Below are 14,554 nucleotides of genomic sequence, written 5' to 3'. Positions count from 1 at the left end.
ATAATCCCTTTGTACATGAGTTTTACTTTATGTTGTTTCATGTGATGGACCGAGTTTGACATAGGTATGCTGACCCTAGGGGTTCTATGAGTTCAGTCATAGTGCATACACAGGTCAAACAGGGTAAAGAAAAAGTTTCACAGCTTTATGTTTTAAAGTTTATGCTTATGTTGGATCATGTTTGGGATTATACCAGCTGTACAGGATGCATAGTAGGCTTGCTACGGGTCCCGGCGGCCTTATGCCGATCTGGATCCTAGCGCCGGTAGCGGTCCGGATTTCCGGGTCGTTACAGAATGGTATCAGAGCCCTAGGTTCACATGGTCGGACCTATAGTGTGTCGGGCTCATAGAGGTTATAGTAGGGCAAGCACAATAGGAGAGATCATGTCCACTAGGATAGGATATGGAGTCCTGTCTTGTATGATGATGTGAAATGCCATGACGATGAGCATGTGCATTAATGCTATGATATGTATGTTATGTATGTGATGCAGGTTCATGTGTTTCCACATGAACCATAAGATGCTTATGTTTATGTGCTATGTTATGCTCTCAGAAGTCAAGATGAGAGGAACTCGTCGATCTGCGAGATTGACTGGAGCTCCGCCAGAGAATGAGGGCATGGATGCCCATTCCCCTGCTCTGCAGAGAGCAAGATCTTGTAGGACGATCAGGGAAAGTACATCAAGGGACCCCAGAAGGTCTTTTGATGCAGGTCGGAGGAGATCAGTTCATGAAGGTATGTCAGCGGATGTGATGGAAACAGAGGAGGATAACCAGAGAAGAGATAGTAGTTTGGGCATGAGTATGTCAGTAGAGGATATGGGAGAGTCCCAAGGAGGCACTCAGGCCTCGGGTTTTGTTCCACCGCAGTATCCACCCTACCCGCAAGGGCCAGGGTATCCGATGGGAGGTACGTCGGATTTCTTCAGCTATAACCCATATCCCACCTTTATGCCCTATCCTCCCTTTCACCCACCGTACCCACAGTACCCCATGTTTCCATCCTCACCCTTTTTCTCAGGTCCAGCTAACCCTAACCCAGGGAATGCTGCACCTCCTCCTCCACCAGCAGAACCAATAGTCCCTGATGTCCGGATACTCAAACCTGGTTCATCAGTTGGGGGTAAAGTAAAGATGACAAATTACCTCAAGTTGGATGCCCCCAAGTTCGAAGCAGGCGATGACCCTTTTGAGTACCTTAGAACGGTAAAGATGATAACAGATGAGCTAGGAGCAAGTGACAGTAGAGCCATTCAGATGGCAGGGTTCACATTGAAATGCAAGAAGGCAAGGGAATGGTTCAAAAACTATGTGGACCCAAGGTTGGAGAGCTTATCCTGGGAACAGTTTGCCAATGAGTTTACAGGATGGGCTTTTCCGGATAGTTCCAGAGAACTGAAGATGATTGAGTTTGAGCAGCTAAGGCAGACGGAAGAGATGAGCGTAGAGGAGTTTACGGACAGGTTCCTGGAGCTGTTGCCGTTTGCGGGACAAGGTCTTGACACAGACCTGAAGAAGTCTAGGAGATATGTTATGAAGCTTCACTCCAGGTATTCCTCGTTGGTTCAATCAGCAGAAAGGGAGAGCTTCCATGCTATAGTAGATATGGCACGGAGAATGGAGGCTAGTGCCATTGTCCAAGGGACAGTTAAACAGTACGTGGCACAGTCTTCGGGTTCCAAAATCCCGGGGACAAGTGATGTTGATCTCTCCCCTCTAAGAGAGGCTGTCACAAAGAGTAAGAAGGGAGGCAGAGGCCTCAGAAGATCGAAGAAGAGCAAGTTTTGGGAACAGATAAAGTCTGGTCTGGGTTTAGGTGATGGTTCGAGCTCTGGTTCAGGTAACTCCAGATGTACACGGTGCGGTAGGCAGCACAAGGGAGTCTGTTTGATTGGGACGACAGCATGCTTCAGGTGCGGACAGGAAGGGCACATGGCACGTGAGTGTCCCACCGCGACCTTGGTGGCACGGTCCCAGCAGACAGTTTCGGGCAGTGTAGCTCACCCAGTAGCTCCATCCATGTGTCAGGGCAGTGGTAGAGGCAGAGACAGGGGGACAGCCCCTTCTTCAGCAGGTTCCCGTGGGGAAGGTCCATCAGTTCCAACGCGGATCTTCGCCATGACTCAGCAGGAGGCTAACACATCGAACCCGATGGGATCAGGTAATCTCACTCTGGTATGTTCTGGTGTGTCTGTTTCATGAACCCTGATGTTTCTCTTTTCTTTGTTTGCTTGTGAGCCCTTGTGAGGATGGGTTGATAGCTTATGGGTTAGAGTATCCCCTTGGGGTCAGTACACCCAAGTGTGATCCATCTGTGGCAGAGTCAGTCTGCCGGCATAGTCAGAGTATGTGTTGAGAGTAGATGCCTTCCAGCTGACCTAGCTGTTCTAGATTTGACTGTTTGACGTCATTCTAGGGTTGGATTGGTCCTTCTACTAGTGGTACTACCTAGTCTGCAGAGACAAGGTAGTCAGGTTCAGAGGTCAGGATGGATCAGAGGTAGTCTTTAGAGGAGACAAAATAGGGATACCTAGAAGTTCAGTATCAACCCTATAGGCTCTTAGGTTGTTCAGGAAAAGTTGTCAGGGATTCTGGCTCTTGAGAAAGAGTATAGCAGTCAGGTCAGGGAGCCCGCCTCAGTGCCCATTGTTAGAGAGTTTAGATGTTTCCCCAGATGAGTTCCCAGGGCTACCACCTGTCAGGGAGATAGAGTTTGAAATAGAAGTAATGCATGAAATTGGATCAACCTCTATCCCTCCCCACAGGATGGTATCAACAGAGTTAGAAGAGTTATGAGGATCAGTTTTAAGAGTTGGTAGTTAAGGGTTCCCATCTGACTGAGCACTTCGCCTAGGGGTGTTCCAGTGTTGTTGCAGGATTGAAGGATGGATCCCTAGGACTTTGTGTCGACTACTAGTCGTTGAACAAAGTCACTACCCAGAATAAGTATTTGTTACCTTGGATCGACGATCTATTTTAAGCCAGCTAGCAGGAGCTAGTTGCCCTTCCAAGATAGATCTGAAGTCCAGGTACCATCAGTTAAGATAAAGGAAGGAAATGTACAAAGAGCAGTGTTTAGAACCAGATATGGGCATTATGAGTTCCTAGGAATGTCGTTCGGGTTGATGAACGCCCCTACATCATTCATGGACCTCATAAGCAGAGTTTTAGTCGGTTTCTGGATCACTCCGTTATTGTCTTCATTGACGGTATCTCAGCAAGTTCCAGGAGTGCAGAAGAGTATGCCCATCATCTGAAATCAGGATTGCAGACCCTGAGAGAACATGGCTTGGATGCCTAGTTCTCCAATGCGAGTTCTGGTCGAGGAGCATATCCTTCTTGGGTCATGTGTGTCGAAGAAAAGAAAGGTGAAGTAGACCTGAGAAAGTTGAAGTTGTAGCTAGCTAGCCCAGGCCCATGGTAACGACTAAGATCAAGAGCTTTTTGGGTTGGGCAGGTTACCTAAAGGAAGTTCATCTAGAACTTTTCTAGAGTTGCCGCTCCTATGGCCAGATGGATCAAGAAGAACCAGAAGGTGTGTGGTCTACTCAGAGTGATGAGGGCTTTGAAAAGCCAAAGGAAATGTTGATGTCAGCACCAGTGGTGGCTCTGTCCGCCAGTGATGGAGATTTCACAGTGTCCTGTGATGCGTCCCGTGTGGGACTAGGTTGTGTGTTATGAAAAGTAGTAGGATGATTGCTTATGCTTCTAGGTAGCTGAGGAAGCACGAGTTGAATCATCCTACACATGATCCAGAGATGGCAATGGAAATACTTGCACTCAAGATGTGGAGGCGATACCTGTATAAGGTATGTGGACAGATCCTTACAGATCGAAAGAGCTTGCAATACATCTTGAGTCAAGGGAGAAGAACAGGAGGTATAGGAGATGGGTAAAAACTGCGTAGTATTCGCGATTTCAAGGTTCGGTATATTCGGCTGAGGCAGATATTTCGGTAGATGCCCTCAACCGGAAACCACTTGGCAGCTTACCCCATCCCTTAGTACAGTAAGAAGAAGACCAATAGTCAGAAAATGAAGAGAATCAGAACTGCTGTAAGTCAGCAGGAGAGTTATGAAGTTGTCCGTAAGAGGCATGTAGAGTTTCAGAAGGGAAGAAGAGTTTTGTCAGAGTGCGCAGCGGAAGCGTGTTGAGGTTCTCGAGGAAGTCGAGGTTTGCTGGAGGTGTCTCCTAAAGAGAGGATGATTCATTATGGGCAAAAAGGGTAAATTAGCTCTCAAATACATTGGACCCTTGAAATCCTGCAAAGGATTGGGAATGTGTTCCCCGAGTTAGGTTTACCCACTTCTATGGAAGAGATCCATTCGTTTTTCCATGTTTCCACGGTATATGAGTTAGTGTCGAGTCCGAGTGAGGTTCTGGAAAGAACCAGAGGTGGAGATCAGAAAGGATCTCACCTATGTTGGACAGTTAGTACGGACCGCAGACACACAAGTTAGAAAGTGTGGAAACAGGGAAATCCCGATGGTGAAAGTCCCTTAGAATCACCTTAAGATGAAAAGTGCACCAGGAAGACCGAGAGTTTATACTCCAGCAATGACCGTGTCTCTCTTTTAGAAGAGAGGTTTTTAAGTTTTGCTTGCTTGTTGCTTGCTTGCCGATGTATGCTTGATTCATGTTTGATGTTTGAACATTCGAGGACGAATGTTCTTAAGGGGGGAAGAATGTAATACCCGGCTAGATTCCGGCATCGGAATCCCTACCTTCCGGCGGAATCTCCGTTGGAATATGGAATTTTGATGATGCCAGAGTCTTCTAGAGGGGTAAAATGTGTTTTCTAAAATGATTTTTACTGATTTCATGGTTTTAAATGAAAAAGAAGGGAGTTTTGAAAAGAAAAGACTAAGGAGGTTTTTGCCAGGTTCGGCCGCCGAAAGTGAAGTTCGGCCGCCGAACATGAGTTGGTTTCGGGAGCGCCTTTGGCCTCCGAAAGTCTTGATTGAACAAACCAGGTTCGGCCGCCGAACCTCAAGTTCGGCCGCCGAACATGGGGGTGTTTTGCATGCACGTTAGGCCGCCGAAGGAGGTTTGGCTGGCCACCTATAAAAGCCCCTCAGACCGGAAATGGGCGAGATTTCTCCCCATTCTCGAGCTCAGGTGTGTTCATGTCCTCCTCTAGTCGTTTTCTTGCTTTTTCTTCAAATCCTTCACGTTTTATAAGCTATATGGTTGTTTTGAAGAGTTTTAAAGCTTGGATCAAGGTTTGGAGAGCTTGGAGACTTTAAGAGTTTGGGTTCTCCACATCTCAAGCTTTGGGTCGCACCAACCCTCGATCTTCAAGAGGTAAGTGTGGATCTATGTTTTTCTTTACGTTTCATGAAGTTTTAAGATGGTTTTGATGGGTAGATATGCATGTTAGGGTTTATGTGGGTTTTATGCCCAATGTATGATAATGTATGTTCATGTGATGTTGTTTTTGGGAGTTTAAGCTTGTTTGAGCTCCCTTGTGCATGGTTAAGGACGTATGCATGTGTTTGAGAAGTCGGATGCTTGTTTTGGGGTGTATGGAAGGTTTGGGAGGCTTGAAATGCACAAAGGCTGAGTTCTGGATGAACTCAGGTTCGGCCGCCGAAGGTGGTTTCGGCCGCCGAACCTGCCTGAGGATGCATGGTTTGGCCGCCTAACCTTGCCCCCGAAAGTGGAGTTTTGGCTTGAAAGCAGACTTTCGGCCGCCGAAGGTAATGTTCGGCCGCCGAAAGTGCCTGACTTTCGTCTCTGGAGAGAAGGTTCGGCCGCCGAAGGTGCCCCCGAACCTGCCTGTCTTTCGGATCTGTCTGGGACTTTCGGCCGCCGAAGGTGCCGCCGAAAGTGCCTGACTTTCGGGTCTGTCTGGACTTTCGGCCGCCGAAGGTGCCGCCGAAAGTGCCCTGTCCAGACTTTTCTTGCATGTTTTCATGTAATGTTTTCAGGATGTTTTAGAGGGTTTTTGGGGAGTATAGTAGAGTTATGTTTATGTATGTTTGGCACCTCACTGGAGTCCACCTGTGTAGGATCGGACCCGAGGAACCGAGGTGTTTAGTAGTGTCAGCCGTTTCAGAGTCGGCCCTGAGCTAGTCACAGGTGAGTGGAACACAACTCTCTTAATTTAAAATAAATAAATTAAATGTTTTAGAGCATGATCCATGCATCATAAAATGCCATGATATGTATTAGGTTGTTTTGCATTAGAACCCACGAATATGATGCATTGCATAATATGTTGTTGATGTGGATGGATATTGGATGATCCTTAGCCCTCAGTATGAGATGAGATGATATGATATGATATGCCATGGTATGATATGAGATGAAAAGACCAGGTCGCCCCTGGTACTATGTTTATGTAAGCGAACACTAGGTGAGGCCTAATCGCCCCTGGTGCAGTTGGACATGTTATGATATGAATTATGCAAGCGAACACTAGGTGAGGCCTAATCGCCCCTGGTGCAGTTGGACATGTTATGATATGAATTATGCAAGCGAACACTAGGTGAGGCCTAATCGCCCCTGGTGCAGTTAGACATGTTATGATATGCAGAGGGCTAGTGGTGACAAATTCATCCTTTATGTGATTAGCTGTGATGTGTTGCATTTCATGAAAGCATGATTGAGAAAAAGTTAAATGATTTGATAAATAAAATGAATAATAAAATACCTAAAAAGTGTGGAATTAAAGCAAATGTTTTTAGTTTCTGCTCACTGGGCTTTTTAGCTCACCCCTCTCCCCTATCCCCAGGTTTGCAGGGTCAGAGATAGTCAGGAGATCAGCTGGATACGTCCATGGTCATGCTTATGTAATAGAGTAGTTGTGGACATGATGTAATCTAAGTTTATGTTTTGATGTAAAAAGAGTTGTATTGTTTAATGATATTATGTTATATGATCAGAGTTTTAGTATTGTGCTTGGCCCGAGCTGGATAATCCCTTTGTACATGAGTTTTACTTTATGTTGTTTCATGTGATGGACCGAGTTTGACATAGGTATGCTGACCCTAGGGGTTCTATGAGTTCAGTCATAGTGCATACACAGGTCAAACAGGGTAAAGAAAAAGTTTCACAGCTTTATGTTTTAAAGTTTATGCTTATGTTGGATCATGTTTGGGATTATACCAGCTGTACAGGATGCATAGTAGGCTTGCTACGGGTCCCGGCGGCCTTATGCCGATCTGGATCCTAGCGCCGGTAGCGGTCCGGATTTCCGGGTCGTTACACTATATCTCTCAGTTTAGATCGTTCATCTTCTTGTATTCAAGTGGTAAGTGAAGATCTTGAACCTCTTTTGCTAATTTCTAGAGGTTTTATGGAGGTTTTAGGTAGAGTTGCATGATTAGGGTAAAAGTATGTGTTTTGGTGTTTTATGGGTGACAGCTTGTATATGTGTTATGTTTGTTGTTTTTGTTGGGGTTTTAAGTTAGTTTTGGACCCCTTGTACATATACTAGAGTATATGTATGTTGAGGAGTGAGTTTTGCATGTTTTGGGTGTTGGGAAGGAGTGAGGAGCTTGGTTGCCGTCGAGGATGAGTTCTGGATGAACTCAGGTTCGGCAGCCGAAGGTACATTCGGCCGCCGAACCCCTTGAGGAGGTGGCTTTGGCTGCCAAACCCCGCCCCCGAGAGTTTTGAGTTTCGGCTCTAGAAGGGGAATTCGACCGCCGAAGGTGCCGCTGAAGGTTAGAGACTTTCGTCTCTGGAGTATGTTTCAGCCCCCGAACCTTGCCCCCGAAAGGGTTCGGCTGCCGAAAGTAGAGATTCGGCCGTCGAAGGTGCTTGAGTTTCGGCTCTGGAGAGAACATTCGGCCGCCGAACCTGCCGCCGAAAGTGTCCTGTCCAGCCTTCTTTTGCATGCTTTATGTGATTGTTTTAGGATGTTTTAGAGGGGTTTTGGGGCGTTGTTTAACAGTTATTATGAGTTGTTTAGAGTGTGTTTGGTACCTCAGTTGAGTCCACCTGTGTAATACCCGGCTAGACTCCGGTATCGGAATTCCTACCGTCCGGTGGGATCTCGGATGTCGGAGACCTCTAGAAGGGTAAAATCATGTTTTTGTAAAATGTTTTCATGTTTTTAATGGTTTTAAGTATGAAATTAAATGAGTTTTTGCATGAAAAGTCCTTGGAGGAAAACCCAGGTTCGGCCGCCGAAAGTCAAGTTCGGCCGCCGAACATGCATGCGTTTTGGAGGCACGTTAGGCCCCCGAAAGCATGAGTTAGGGAAGTCCAGGTTCGGCCGCCGAAAGTCAAGTTCGGCCGCCGAACATTGCATGGATGCGGAAGCGCATTCGGCCCCCGAACGTGGCCTGGCCAGCCACCTATAAAAGGGGCACTTAGCCGAAATGGGCGAGTTTTCTCCCATTTTCGGCCACAGCAAGCTTCCGACCTTCCCTTTGCAACTCTCGTGTTCTTCCTCCAAATCTCTTCCATTTTTCTTGAGTTTTAAACTCACATTGCACATTTTGAGCATTTAAACCAAGTTTTGGAGCTTTGGGAACTCAGGAGCTCATTTTCGTGGATCTCCAAGTTTAGGTCGTCTCCCTCTCGATCTTCAAGAGGTAAGAGCCGATCTTAAGCTCCTTATGTGTTTTTAAATAAGTTTTATGCAAGATCTATGGGTAGAAATGCATGTTAGGTTATATGTTGAGTTATGGGTTAATATTGATGTTTTGAACAATGTGTGTTGATTGTGTGTGTTTGAAGTGTTGTAGTTGGGGTATATGACTGTTTGAGACCCCTAGGAACTTGTATGCATGTTTTGGTTGAGATTTATGCATGATTTGAGGTTTTGGGAGGCAAGGGGTTCATGTGAACCAAGTTTCTGCCCTTCTGGCAGAAACCAGGTTTGGCCGCCGAAGGGAGTTTCGGCCGCCGAACCCCCTTGTGGAGGCAGCATTCGGCTGCCGAAGCTTGCCCCCGAAAGAAGACTTTCGGATCTGTCTGGGAGGTTCGGCCGCCGAAGGTGCCGCCGAACCTGCCTGACTTTCGGCTCTGGAGGGACTTTCGGCCGCCGAACCTGCCGCCGAAAGTGCCCTGTTTAGCCATTTCTTACATGTTTTTATGTGATGTTTTCATGATGTTTTAGGGGGTTTTTGGGGAGTAGTTTATAGTTATGTTCAGGTGTGTTTGGTCCCTCATTTGAGTCCACCTGTGTAGGTTCGGACCCGAGGAACCGAGGACCCCAGCAGTGAGTTCAGCTGCTTCGGTGTTGTCAGAGTCAGCCAGAGGTGAGTGGAACTAAACTTAATCTTTTAAATTAAATGTTTTATCATGTTTCATGCATCATGAATATGCAATAGGGTGATTGCATTAGTTTCACGAATATGCCGCATTGCATCATGTGTTGTTGATGTGGGTGAATGTTGGATGACCCAATTAGTCCATGACAGGAAGACCAGGACCCCATTCTACGGCCTGGCACGGAAATGAAAGACCAGGACCCCATTCTACGGCCTGGCACGATTGTGGACTCGAAGACCAAGAGCCCAGAAGAGGCCCTGGAATAATGGTAAGTAATGTATGTATGACAGGAAGACCAGGACCCCATGCTACGGCCTGGCACTATGTTAGCTTGGACTAATTGGTGACAAGTTCACCCAACCCTTATGTGAATTGTTTGTGTTATGATGCATTTCATAGAGCATAGTATTTATGTGTTTTAATAGTTCAGCTCACTGGGCTTTTAGCTCACCCCTCTCTCTTTACCCCCAGGCTTGCAGGTACAGTATAGTGCGGGAGTCCGGATAGAGTAAAGAAGTCATGCTTATGTAATAGCTAGCAATGGACATGATCAAATTGTAATGTAAAAGTACAGTATAGTCATGTAATGAGGTTTATGGATGTTAGTGTGTGCTTGACCATAGATTGTGCTATCCCTTTAATACATGATCTTAGAGATTTTGATGATGTTTATGTAAACCAACTCAACAGATGTATGTCACCCATTGAGGGCACAGATGAGATCCCACAGAGGGATCAAGGTTATGTTTATATTTATGCACAGGTTGAGTTTGGTTGATGAGTATGGAAAGAAAAGTTTTAATTTTTATGTATGTTGTGGATCATGTATGGGATTATACAGGTTTACAGGTTATATGTCAGGCTTGCTACGGGTCCCGGCGGCCTTAAGCAGATCTGGATCCTAGCGCCGGTAGCGGTCCAATTTTCGGGTCGTTACAGAATGGTATCAGAGCCCTAGGTTCATATGGTCGGACCTAGAGTGTCGGGCTCATAGATGTTATAGAAGGTCAAGCACAATAGGAAAGATCATGTCCACTAGGATAGGATGTGGAGTCCTGTCTTGCATGATGATGTGAAATGCCATGATAATATGCATGATATGCTGATATGTGAAGTATGTGATGCGGGTTCATGTGTGCCCACATGAACCATATGATGCTAATGTTTGTGCTATGTGTACTGTTTTTCAGAAAACAGGATGAGAGGAACTCGTCGATCAGCAAGATTGACTGGAGTACCACCTGAGGATGAGGGCATGAGCGCCCGTCCTCCAGCATTGCCTAGGGCAATGTCTAGTAGGTCTAACCGAGAAAGAGCAGCAAGAGACCCTAGAAGGTCTTTGGATCTGGGTAGAAGCAGATCAGTCAGAGGAACAGTTCAGGGAGGAATGTCTGAGAGCATGGGGGATGAGATGGATGTAGAGCAGAGGAGGGATGGCAGTCTGGGAGTTGGCATGTCAGAGGAAGGTATGGGAGAGTCCCAAGGAGGCACTCAGGCCTCGGGATTTGTTCAGCCACCTCACTACCCACATTTCTCACAACATCCCGGGTATTCGATGGGAGGTACATCGGATTACCCTAGTTTCACCCCTTATCCCACACAGATGCCATACCCACCATACTACCCACCATACTCTCAGTACCCAATGTATCCACCTCCACCCTACTATCCAAATCCAGCAAACCCTACCTCAGAAAATGTTGCACCACCTCCACCACCTGCAGAACCAGCAGCCCCAGTTGTTCAGCCACCTAGACCTAGCTCAGCCAGTGGGAGCAAGGTTAAGATGACCGACTACATGAAATTGGGTGCCCCTCAGTATGAAAAAGGGGATGACCCATTTGTGTATCTTGAAAGGGTTAAAGTAATCACAAATGAGATTGGAGCTGATGACAGTAGAGCCATTCAGATGGCCGGGTTCACGCTTAAGTGCAAGAAGGCACGGGAGTGGTTCAAGAATTATGTGAAACCGAGAGTAGACAGCATGACTTGGGAAGAGTTTGCAAACGAGTTTGCAGGATGGGCTTTTCCCGATAGTTCAAGGGAGCTGAAGATGATAGAGTTCGAACAGTTGAGGCAGACGGATGAAATGGGTGTGGAGGAGTTCACCGACAGATTTTTGGAGCTGTTGCCTTTTTCTGGGCAGAGTCTGGATACAGATTCGAAGAGGTCAAGGAGGTATGTTATGAAACTCCATTCCAGGTATTCCTCCTTGATCCAGTCAGTGGACAGGGAGAGCTTCCATGCCATAGTAGATATGGCCAGGAAAATGGAGGCCAGTGCCATCGTTCAAGGGACAGTTAAGCAGTCAGTGGCTCAGTCTTCCGATTCTAAAACTCTGGGTGGGGGAAGATTAGATCCCTCTACTCTGAGTGCAGCAGCTTCAGGCAGTAAGAGATGGGGTAAGCCCAAGGGTAAGAAGAACAAGTTCTGGAATAAAGTCAAGTCCAGTCTGGGATTTGGGAGTGGCTCAAGCTCTGGTGCGGATAATGCAGTTTGTGCGAGGTGTGGTAAGCCACACAGGGGAGTATGTCGGTTTGGGACGAACGCCTGTTTCAGATGTGGTCAGGAGGGGCATATGGCTCGAGATTGTCCAAGAGCAGTCCCGATGGCTCAGTCCCAGCAGACAGCTTCAGGCAGTGTGGCGCAGCCAGCAGCTTCAGCCATGACTCAGGCCAGTGGCAGAGGCAGAGGGAGAGGGGCAGCCTCTTCTTCAGCGGGTTTCAGAGGTGAAGGTCCATCAGCTCCGGCACGGATCTTCACAATGACACAGCAGGAGGCAGATGCATCTAACACCGTGGTGGCAGGTAACTTAATTATTGGTTGTTCAGATGTATATGCCTTGATGGACCCTGGCGCATCTCATTCTTTTATCGCTCCGAGAGCCGTGGGGAGGTTGGGTCTGATGACTTCTGGGTTAGAGTGTCCTCTCTGGGTCAGTGGACCCAAGTGTGATCCATCTGTGGCAGAGTCAGTCTGCCAGTGTAGTCCTGTGTTTGTTGAGGGAAGATGCTTGTCCGCCGACCTAGTGGTTCTAGATTTGACAGATTTTGACGTCATTCTAGGGATGGACTGGCTATCTACCCATGGTGCTACCTTGGACTGCAGGGACAAGGTAGTCAGGTTCAGAGGTCAGGATGGGTCTGAGGTTGTCTTTAGAGGAGACAGGAGGGGTACACCTAGAGGTCTGATATCAGCCCTTCAGGCTCGTAGGTTGCTCAGGAGGGGATATCAGGGGTATTTGGCTCATGTGAGAGAGCTTAGCAGTCAGGTTAGAGAGCCCGCCTCGGTGCCAGTGATTAGAGAGTTCTTAGATGTGTTCCCAGACGAACTGCCAGGTTTACCACCTGCTAGGGAGATAGAGTTTGAGATAGAACTGATGCCTGGAACCCGACAGATCTCTATCCCTCCCTACAGGATGGCGCCAGCAGAATTGAAAGAGTTGAAGGAGCAGTTACAGGAGCTGGTAGATAAGGGCTTCATCCGACCGAGTACCTCACCCTGGGGTGCTCCAGTTTTGTTTGTGAGGAAGAAGGATGGATCCCTTAGACTTTGTATCGACTACAGGCAGTTGAACAAAGTCACTACCAAGAACAAGTACCCATTGCCAAGGATCGATGATCTATTCGACCAGCTAGCAGGAGCGGGTTGTTTCTCCAAAATAGATCTGAGGTCCGGGTATCATCAGTTGAGGATCAGGGAAGAGGATGTACCGAAGACAGCTTTCAGGACCAGATATGGGCATTTTGAGTTCCTTGTAATGCCGTTCGGGTTAACTAACGCCCCTGCAGCATTCATGGACCTCATGAACAGAGTGTTTAGCCAGTACCTGGATCACTTCGTTATTGTCTTCATAGATGATATCTTGGTGTATTCCAGGAATGCAGAGGAGCATGCCCATCATCTGAGGTTGGTTCTACAGACCTTGAGGTAACATGGCTTGTATGCCAAGTTCTCCAAGTGTGAGTTCTGGCTAAGGAGCATTTCGTTCTTGGGGCATGTAGTGTCAGAGAATGGGATTGAGGTGGACCCCAAGAAGACAGAAACTGTGGCTAACTGGCCTAGACCCACTTCAGTAACAGAGATCAGGAGTTTCTTGGGTTTGGCAGGTTACTACAGGAGGTTCGTTCAGGACTTCTCGAAAATTGCAGCTCCTCTGACCAGGCTAACCAGGAAGAATCAGAAGTTTCTGTGGACCGACCAGTGTGAGGAGAGTTTTGAAGAGCTTAAGAAGAGGTTGACTTCAGCACCAGTTTTAGCTCTGCCATCTAGTGATGAAGACTTTACAGTCTTTTGTGATGCGTCCCGTGTGGGACTGGGTTGCGTACTAATGCAGAATGAGAGGGTGATTGCTTATGCTTCTAGGCAGCTGAAGAAGCATGAGTTGAATTACCCCACACATGACCTTGAGATGGCAGCAGTAATCTTTGCACTCAAGATGTGGAGGCACTACCTCTATGGGGTTAAATGTGAGATCTTTACGGATCATAAGAGCCTGCAATACATCTTGAGTCAAAGAGATTTGAATTTGAGACAGAGGAGGTGGGTAGAGCTGCTGAGTGACTATGATTGCAAGATTCAGTATCATCCGGGTAAGGCGAATGTCGTGGCAGACGCTCTGAGCCGGAAGTCACTAGGCAGTCTATCCCACATCACGGCAGAGAGGAGACTAGTGGTGAAGGAGTTTTACAAGCTCATTGATGAAGGTCTACAGTTGGAGTTATCTGGTACAGGTGCCTTGGTTGCTCAGATGAAAGTGACACCCGTGTTTCTGGAGCAGGTGGCTCAGAAACAGCATGAGGACCCAGAGTTAGTGAAGATTGCCAGGACTGTTCAGTCAGGCAAGGACAGTGAGTTCAGATTTGACAATAGGGGGATCCTCCGCTATGGGAGTCGATTGTGTGTACCAGATGACATAGGGCTAAAAGGAGACATTATGAGAGAGGCTCATAATGCAAGATACAGCATTCACCCCGGAGCCACCAAGATGTATCAAGATCTGAAGAAAGTTTACTGGTGGCCAGCTATGAAGAAAGAAGTGGCACAGTTTGTGTCAGCCTGCGAAGTGTGTCAGAGGGTGAAGCTGGAACATCAGAAGCCGGCTGGAATGCTTAACCCGCTACCTATTCCAGAATGGAAATGGGAGAATATAGCTATGGACTTCGTAGTGGGGTTACCGGCGACGTCCCACAGATTGGACTCCATATGGGTGATTGTGGACAGACTCCCAAATCTGCTCACTTCATCCCTGTCAGGAGTGGCTATTCTGTGGACAAGTTGGCGCAGGTGTACGTTGATGAGATAGTCAGACTGCATGGGGT

This window comes from Manihot esculenta, chromosome 15 (assembly GCF_001659605.2).
Source record: "Manihot esculenta cultivar AM560-2 chromosome 15, M.esculenta_v8, whole genome shotgun sequence".
NCBI classification, from domain to species: domain Eukaryota; kingdom Viridiplantae; phylum Streptophyta; class Magnoliopsida; order Malpighiales; family Euphorbiaceae; genus Manihot; species Manihot esculenta.
Note: the sequence above shows the minus strand (reverse complement) of the source record.